This window comes from Hibiscus syriacus, unplaced genomic scaffold, assembly GCF_006381635.1.
Source record: "Hibiscus syriacus cultivar Baekdansim isolate YM2019G1 unplaced genomic scaffold, ASM638163v2 tig00111095_pilon, whole genome shotgun sequence".
NCBI classification, from domain to species: domain Eukaryota; kingdom Viridiplantae; phylum Streptophyta; class Magnoliopsida; order Malvales; family Malvaceae; genus Hibiscus; species Hibiscus syriacus.
The window spans coordinates 629,222-639,095 of record NW_024062980.1 but is presented as its reverse complement, the minus strand read 5'-3'; the positions used below and the strand labels follow the sequence as shown (position 1 = coordinate 639,095).

The window sequence follows — 9,874 nt, the reverse complement described above, 5'->3', positions numbered from 1 at the left end:
CACTTCTTTTGCTGCAGATGCTTGCAGATGTGGTCCGCAGATTGCAGACCTTTTACCTCTGCAAAAACAAACACCACCTTAATATTAGAATTATGCTATTAGTATGGATTGTTTAGAAAGTTATATATTTCAGTCTTTGACCACATTTTATAACTTTTGAGCTGCTGAACCCGGTTGCTGCAAGAGCATCTTTATTCAACTAAAGGGGAAAAAGAAGAACAAACTATGGTTGCGGCTGAGAAGGAAGAAAAAAAAAACAACGGCAGAGGCTCAAAAGAAAAAAAGAACCTAGGTAAACTAAAGGAAAGAAGAAGAATGAAACTAAGTAAATATGTATTGTGGGGAACTATCAAGGAGAGTCAAACCACAAGTGTCGTGTGCCAAGTCGGTCAGTTAATAAGCCACATTAGCATTCTGTCTCACATAGTGACGGTGGTTAACGTCGAGTGACCGGTTTATTATAAATAAATAATGTTAGTGACCGATTCATTAGTTTTGAAACTTCAGTGGTAAAAACAAAAACTTATTCAAAGATTAGTGACTATTTGTATAGTTCACCCTTATTTTTATAAGGAAAGGAAAATATTAATTAAATTTTCATTATAGAACGATTTAAACGAGCATTTGGAGCTCTAGAGGCCTCCTGAACAAAGGCCGCATTTAGAAGGCTGGGAATGGTTCATCCATTTCATTATAGAACGATTTTTGGCTGTCCCCTTCCCACCCCTGGTTCTATCTGTTTTTCGGGTTGCCAATGTTAACCGTGTAGCTGACTTGATCCAACGCTCACAAGATCGTGGAACATTCATTTTATTCGGACCATTTCCCCCCCGGGATATAGTCCAGGCTATTCTTACCATTCCCCTCTCAACCTCTTCACAGGATGATTTGCTGGTGTGGGGTGAAGAACAATATGGAATTTATTCGGTCAGAAGCGGCTATCGTTTGCTCATCCGACCTACGATCCAAAGCAGTTACTCGGGCCATTTTTACAAAAATGTTTGGGGTATTTCTTGTCCAATGAAGATCAAAATTCTTCTCTAGAAATTCTGCCAGAACTTTATCCCCACAATGCAGAATCTCTTCATCAAACGTGTGGTGTCTAACCCTCTTTGCCCCCGATGTAAGCAGGTAATTGAGGATTTAAAACATGTAACTAGAGATTGTCAGTTTGCTACTGATGTTTGGAACTCTTTGGCTTTTCATTGGCCTAGAAGTGTGTGAACTCGCTTGAGTTTTCTGATTGGATTGATTGGTTATTTTCAAAGAACAACAGGTTTCGTCATAACGAAATAGCTATTACCGTCTGGTCTATATGGTACGCAAGGCTATGAAAATTCTTATCAGAGAGTAGAGAATGTTGTTACCTTCATAAGAAGCTATGTGGGTGAAATTGAGACTCTGTCCCATAGACTTCACCATCCTTTGGTCTACTTGGATTCCCAGTGGCGAGCTCCTTTAGACCCTGTTGTTAAGGTCAACGTCGATGCTTGTTTCACCACATCAAATGTCTTCCTGGTCTGGTTTCATCGGCCGCGACAGTGCTGGTTTAATCTTAGGCTCTAGTTTTCGCCACAACGAGAATGTCCTAAGTAGCTTTGCAGCGGAAGCTTTGGCGGTGATTCAAGGTTTGCGTTTTGCTCTTGATCTGGGGTTACACACAACATTGAATCAGAAGGGGATTCGAGAGCTGTAATCCAAATGTTAAATTCACCTTCTGAGGATTTCTTAATCATCCGCCCGTATACCTGTGATGCGAAAGCTCTAGCCAGAAATTTCCAGTCTTGTGTTTTCAAATTCGAGCAAGAAAGCGCAAGTCGGCCCCACATGCCATGTGCTGTGAAGGCAAGCGGGTCAAGGAGGACAGATTCTGGATCGAGGACGCCAAGGAGTTGTTCTTGCTACTGCTGATGAAGACCGGCGCCTGATTGACCCCCTTAGTGGAGTGCGTCACAATCATCTCTTGGGGCTATGTTTTGCTGAGATTCTCCTTTCCTATCTTCGATCTGCTCTTTCATCGACGGCTTCTGGATAGCGTTCATTGTCAATAGGTTGAGAGTCTTTAAATAAATGCTACATTGTATTCACCCCAAATTCATAGATGAAAGTGGTATTGTAATACAAAAATTGAGTTAATCAAACTTAATTTAGTCATTCATCAAGCCTTTTAAACTACTAATTATGCATGTTTTCGTGTTATTAGGGATCATTTTAAATGTCATACAAGTTTGGGGGACTTATTTAGCACATAATCGAGCTTTAAGCAAGAAAACAAACATATTTGATACGTTTATGACTTGTCAATTTATCCGAGGCATCAAATTTATACATGAAAGAAAGATTTAGTACGCTTGTCACCTAATTAACAAGATAAAAAGAAAGTTCTTTCTACAAGTCATATGGTCCTTCTAAAAGTGATCAAATGTCATTCTTACCTTACTCAAACCCTTTGGACGTTATATACATTGTATAAACTATAAGTATATATTTGGACAATCTCAAAGGATCATGCTTCGACGTATAGGTTCGATTTATGTAAATTCATGATAGAGTATCGATATCATTTCATTTAGAATTATATTAATATTTCATGCGATATCGATACTAGTTTATGAATTTGATGCTTTGGTGGAAGTGATGAGAAAATGATGATAGTTGAATATATGTAAATTTTGAGGGTTAAGATTGTTATTTTATACTTTAGAAAACAAATATCATTATATTACACTTGATTTAATGGAAATGGACTAAAATAAAAAAATGATAATTCGAGTGATTATTTATAATTTTTAATAATTAATTGACTGAAAGTAAAAAAGAATATTAACGGGCGAATTATTATTTGTATAATTTATCCCAAATTAAAACTAAAAAAAGTTTGGGTAAAGGTACACAGTGTTTTATTATATTATAGGGTAAACTAAACTACTAAATTATCGGTTTTATTTTGTTTTAGTACATAAACTTTCATTTATTTTAAAATCACATTTAAAATTCATCTTTTATTTCATATTAATATCTCTTCGTTAAAAACTTAAAGGAATTGTTGCATGTGGCATTTTTATGATTAAATTATATTATTTATCACTCAACTATCTTCTTACTCCTATTTTGGTCGCTAAAGTTTAAAATTTTTCAGTTTTGCTACTCAACTTTCAAATTACTCATGTTTTAATCACTCTAATTTATTTTATTAATAATTTTTGTGACATGACATTTTTATTATTATTTTATTAATATACAATTAAAATTAAAAAATTGAAAATTGAAAATTAGAGTGATTAGATTATGAGTAATTTGAAAGTTAAGTAATTAAATTAAATTTTTCTTCGTAACAGAAGAGGGCGTTCCGAGAATCAAACTCGGGACGTCTTGCACCCAAATCAAGAATCATACCACTAGCCCAAACGCCCTTGAGGAATGCAAATTGCAATACATTTTTTTCAAATTAGAAGTAAAATCTTGGTACTACCCAAGTCATGATCAAAAGATGAAGGAATGAGTATATCAATGGTAAAGAAATACATGCTGCATTCACATCCTCAAAAAGAGTCTTCCACAAAGAAGACAAATAATGTACCTGCAATGTTTTGTGATCAACTAGTCTGCAATCTAAGTATAACTGTAATAGTATTCAACTGATCATTTTGGTTGGTTCTTCATTGTTTACAGGCATCATCTGGTGTCTCGTTTTGTATTTCACCGGCTTTTCTCCCCAATACCTTCTACTTAGTCATTCTAATTAATCATAAACGTCCAACATTTTAAGTTACTACGTTTTATAGTATTAATAATAGTTAATGGACATACCACGTGGACATGCCATGTCAGTATTTAGTCTGCATGGACATACCATGTTAGCATTTAGTCCACATGGATCTACCACATCATCATGTACCATGAGCTGAACAAGCCATGTCAGCATCTCCGTCCACACGTACGCGCTTGGTCAGCATCAGGCGTTGACCGTCAGTTAACTAACGGTTTCCATTTAAAGAGGGTGTTTTTTGACCCAAAATGAAACGTTGAGTGGTCAAATGTTCCACACAAAAAAACAATACGAGTAAATTTGACAACATTCTCAAATGTTATGATTATTTTGCTGCATTATTAATTTTTTAAATTATTTCATGCTACAACCAAAATTATTTTTTTAACTTCAAAACATTTTAAATTTATTTTTATTTCTTTAATTTTATTTGTTAATAAGTTGTGCATCTTAATTATGTAAATCAATTTTTTTTAATTTTATGTGTGAATTATGCATAAATTTTTAAATTTTATTTTTTACGTAATTCTTTTTAAAATAATATAGTTTGAAAAATAAAAAAAAATATGAATCAAATACTTATTACCCGAAAATACAGGTATCCAAATTTAACAACCGAAACTTGATTCGACAATTTAGCATCTAATAATTGAGTGTCCGATTTTAAACACCCCTAGATAGACTTATACCTGTCTTTTATTATTTTGCGCGTATCATATATACAATTGTTCTCTTTTAATCAGAACAAACTTACTACGTTAAATTGATCAACACAAAATACACTAATTATTTTTATGGGCCAAATAGACCCCAAAAGCAGGTAAGCTTCCTGACTTTTAAATCCAAGAATTTGCGCTGAAGTTATTTCTCAAAATTTAGCAAGTAAATATTTTTCAACAATAGCTCTTTACGTCGTTGCACCAGAAAACCGAAAATATCCATCACCCTCGGTTGATACTGAATAAAAATACATCAAGCAGGAGATTATTGAAAAGCATTACAAGTTATTACAAAACAAACTGTTATTTCAATGCCCTTTCGCCAAATGAATAGTAGTAACACAAACCGACGATTGGCAGGGGATCCGATATTCGAGCTTGTTAGTACTTGGACATGGTTCTCTGAAATTGCTCCTTGGGTGCTGTGGGGTGGGGTGGGGTGGGGTGGGGTGGGACAGTGAATCAATGAAGGGAAATGCATTAATGAACGGAAATGAATCGTGTAGAGCCGTTTGAAATGGCGGTAAGATGGTATGTTACCTGGCAAACCGGTGAACCGCTCGTACTGTCCGTAGGCTTGCCTGATGAACATCTCCAATCCAGAAACGATGGTGGCTCCAGTTTCCTCTGCTTCTCTCAAGAGTTGGGTTATTTTCGGGGTGTAAACAGCATCAAAAACCAGTGAATAGTATTTCAAAGCATGCTGTAATAACAGAAAAAAGTTAATTCTCTCTCATAGTTGCGTGTCTACATGAGGATGAACACTACGGGCTCCTGTTTCTCTGTAGCAGGAGTTAGAAAACATGTTAAAGCAGCCTTGGGAAATGTTCGAATTAGGATGTGCTATTCACAAGATGAAAAATATGGCAAACCTTGGGTATCGGTGTTTCATCGATTTTAGGTTGCATTCCAATGGATGTTGTGTTGGCAAGAATCATGTCGCCCTGTGGGTGGAAGTGAGCTAAATCATCAAGTGACAAAGCATCTCCTCCGACAACATCGGCAAGCTCTCGAGCTCGTTCTTCAAGTTAAAACGAACAATAAATCTCAAGTTATCACCAAAGCAAATTGAGGAAAATAAACCAAAAGTTACTTTTTGTTAGAATGAACACTGTACCATAGGTTCGATTGGCAATAACAACTCTGGCTCCTTTTTGTTTTGCACCATAAGCAAGTGCCTTCCCAGCACCACCGGCACCAAAATACAAACAGCTTACCAGCCAACGGCGAACCGGTGATACTGCTTATGTTATATCTAGCTGTCAAGAAATAATGGGGTTTTAAGAAAATTGGACAAACAAATTAACTAAAACATAAATTGCTTAAAAACTAACAACAAACCTCGCAGTCCATCCTCAATAGCAGAAATAGCACCGATATAATCCGTATTATAACCGAATAATTCCCATCTATTTGACTCCTTACAATGCATTAACAGCTCCTATGGACTGTTATAATTAATCAAAAAGGTATAGACTGATCATACTGCTTTCACACAGAGAATGCTCATCACCGAAGAAGTTAAATAATCAGAAAGTACATGGTCGTGGATGGCAATATTACTGTTGCTAGATAAAAAGAACATAAATTACCTTAGCAACCGGATCTACCTCATCACAGCACCTCACGGCAGTCTCCTTATGAGGAATTGTACAGCTGCATGAAAGCAACAAATGGCAATATGAAACCAATAAAAGAAGTGTAATGGTAGGCTAAAACTATGTTACTCGGACTCAGAATGCCGAATACAGGTGCATGATTGAATGGATATGTTCGTTTTTTCAAGTTTTCCACGTATTTCTATAGCCCTGGAAAATACCAATGTGTCTAACACGAACGCTTCAAGGAAAATGAAGAATTGGAGCAACATAGTAAACCACATACTAAATTATACAAGATGAATCCTTTTGCAGCTCTGACCAGTAACTCGCACAGTATGTTTAACTAATCAAGAGATTAGTTCTCATTAAAACTGGCACAAGAGTGATTACGTGAATATAACGAAGTTTATGTATTAGAAATGAAAATGTGACAGGAATGAACCTGAACCCGGCAAAATCAGTGGATGAGTACGTTCCGAGAAACTTTGCTAAGTCATCCACTAGTAAGTGAACAAAGACTCCATTGACACCAGCTGATTTGAATGCTTCATTGAAGAGCATAGGTGATTTGCTATGACCAACAGGCTTCCCAATAATTCCGTACACTTTCGTATCCGGACCTAACTGCCTGAAATTTATAGATTCAACAGGTCATTGATAGTTGGTGACCGGGTGCTGAAATAACTCCCGGCTCAACAGTTCCGAAAGTAAGATAGCCACCGAATTTTGCGCAGAGAATCCGTGAAATCAACCCTCTCTCACCCATGACAAGTCCAATTATAGGAACCTGAATATTCAGCAACAAATCAAACTGATGAATTTAACCGTACAATGAATCTTGGCTACATATAATAGTCCAACAAGATTAAAGAAAACAATAACGATTTTACCGATGTCCAGTTCGGATAATGAAAATGACACTTTCTTTCGGTAAAACAAACTTGAGAAATCATTTTGTTTCCTTTTTCTTTTGGTAAATTTCACCGATGTCTATTTCAGGTAATGAAAATGATCCTTTCAGTTACTCATCACTTATCAGTATCCAAAAGTTTTGGCATAGATTATCAAACACTTTACATAAACACTACTGCTGCTGCCACGACTTGGTTTGCAAATTCCAACACAGAATTAACCAAAATGAATCTACTGAAGAATGCAAATCTAAAAGCTCTCTTAAGCTTTACCCGGGACATATTCAGCAAAATTTAATGATTTTAACAAAGAAATCGTTTTAAACAAATCAATGATTCTTACTTGAGAATGCACGGTTATCTGAAAAATCCGTGCAACATCAGTGATATCAACGGCTGTTGTCGCGATCTTCACTATATCGGCTCCCGTAGATTGTATTTGTGCAACAAGGTTGCCAAGCTCCTCAACAGTGGATGTTCTCATAATTGTGAGAAGAAACTATAACTTTGATCTTTTCAGGCTTCTTTCCACTGATGGATTTTAAGAATTCATGAGCAACCTTGAAAAAACAGCAATTTGCATCACTAAAAGCATACAGTTTACACACAAAATAATGATATAGAAAGTTGTCATGTTTCAATTGATAGCTATGTTACGATGACACTTCATTTTCCTTAAAAGTTCTCGTATCTGGCATATGTCCAGACATATGTATGAGCATATGAACCTTCAAATGAACAGAAATACTTGAAAATTTTGAACATGATCACACATTGTCATATTCGACACTCACACCAAGTCCATGAAACATTGATAATAACAGCAAGAAACAAGCACCATACAATTCGAATCCACTCTATTAAATTCAGTAGACTTACTGTTTACTCACAAAACAATTAGATACAAAAGATGTGATGCTTCTACCAAAAGCTATACTTTGACTCTTCATTTTCTTTCGAACTATCCATGTTCAATTCATATCTGGATATGTGCAGGGAGAAATGACCCCTTAAATACTTGAAAAAACTAATCGTACATGTGTGGAGCATACACTCGTATCTGGACACAGTTACCAGAGATATGACCCTCGGAATATATGAAAAAACTTGAACACAACTAAACATATACATGTCGGACACGAACTAGTAAACTGTATGCACACTCGAGTCCAAGTAACATTGATGAAAGTGTACGAAACAAGCACAAAACAAATCAAGTTCTCTGAAGCAAACCTTAAGCTCAACATCAATGTAATCAGCTCCTAACTCCATGGCTAATTGAAGAACATCTAATCTCTCTTTCTCATCACCATCATACATGCCACCTTCCCATACTGGTCTGCAACACAAATTTACAAATTAAACAACTCAGAACAAGCTTGAAAGATCCATCAATGGCAGAATTTACGAAAGACTCACACAGGAATAAACAGGGAAATCCAAGAAAAGAAGAGAATCAGAAAAACACCCATTGAAAGTTGCATCAAACAAAAGGGAAAAAAAACAAAACTTGAAATATGTTTGTGAAGGAGCTTGCAAGGTCCATCAATGGCAGAATTTATGAATCCCCATAAAATTAAATTTTAAAAATACCCATTTAAACTTGAATCAAACTAAAGAAAATAAGTTCAAAAAAATTGAAACCTGTAGGTGAAGAGGGTAGGTAAAGGGGATGTTTGATTAAAACTTTGAGGTCTTCAAAAGGGTTGAAATTCTTGAGACTGTCCAATCTAATTTCTACAAGATCAGCAGTTGAAGCTTTAGCTTTACCATGTTAACCACCATCTTATCAATGTCATCCGCCATTACTGGAACACAAATCAGCGTGGGATTCTTCCTCGCGTCACTTCCAATCCCCTCCATTTTCAAACCAGAAACAACCTATCGAATTGAAACAAAAAAAAAACAAACAATTAAACAAATTTTCAGCAATTGATAAATTTAGCAAAGAATCTGAAAAATAAAAAATAAAAAGTAGTGAAGATTCACCAAGGGTTCACAGTATCCATTTTTGGGGAGTTGTAAGAAAATTCGAAGAAAAAGTTAGGCAGTTTGGGGAGGTGTAGGGGGATTTCGTTGGTTGAATTCTACACCTTGGATCCATATGGTTGTTGAACTGCATAAGGGACATAATTGGTTTTTCATATAAAGTAACTTTTAATACCTCAACTTGTTTATTTTTTAAAATTGGTCCTTAAATTTGGATTTTTTTTTCTTATTATTCTTTTTTATGTTATGCTACAGTGTTAGTGTACAACCTCGTCAATGATTATATAGTTGAACCTATTGATTAGTTTTAAGGTTTAATATAAAAAATTATATCGCTTTTCTTAAAGTGATGTTTAATTTTTTTCCGATCAATTTAAATATTTAACGTTATAAACATTATCGATTTAAGTGTCTCTATCGTAATGGTCGTTAATAAATCTGTTAGGTGTCACGTATTATATTTTGGTGAATTTTAAATTTTATTGTTTAAAAATTTAAAAATATTTTAATTTTAAAAAGAACCCTATTTTAATTTCAAAATTACCAAAATATTTTAATTGACATGTGTTTAAAGTTACAAATTTTGGTAATTTTAAGTCAGTCAATCCACATGTTTAAAGTCTTTTGAACACATATTATCTCTTATATTCCCCCAAACATCAGCACAAGTATAAGCTTGTCAAATAATAACAATGCACGTATATAAATCTTATCTTCAATCACTCAATAAATATATATTTAAAATATTTTATCTAAACAATTGAAAAAAATCGTATATAGATGATGTGAAATTTGAGAATCTCGTGACAAAAATTTACAAATTCCAAAGACCATCCCTAAATTTTATTAGACTTGTCAAAAATAATTATTGTCATGTAAAATAAC

At 34.8% G+C, this 9,874-nt stretch overlaps 1 pseudogene; it reads right to left on the bottom strand.

Annotated features, from left to right (window-relative positions):
- Window positions 1-4,633: 4,633 nt before the first annotated feature.
- Window positions 4,634-9,091, bottom strand: LOC120152680 (annotated as a pseudogene).
- Window positions 9,092-9,874: the final 783 nt, after the last annotated feature.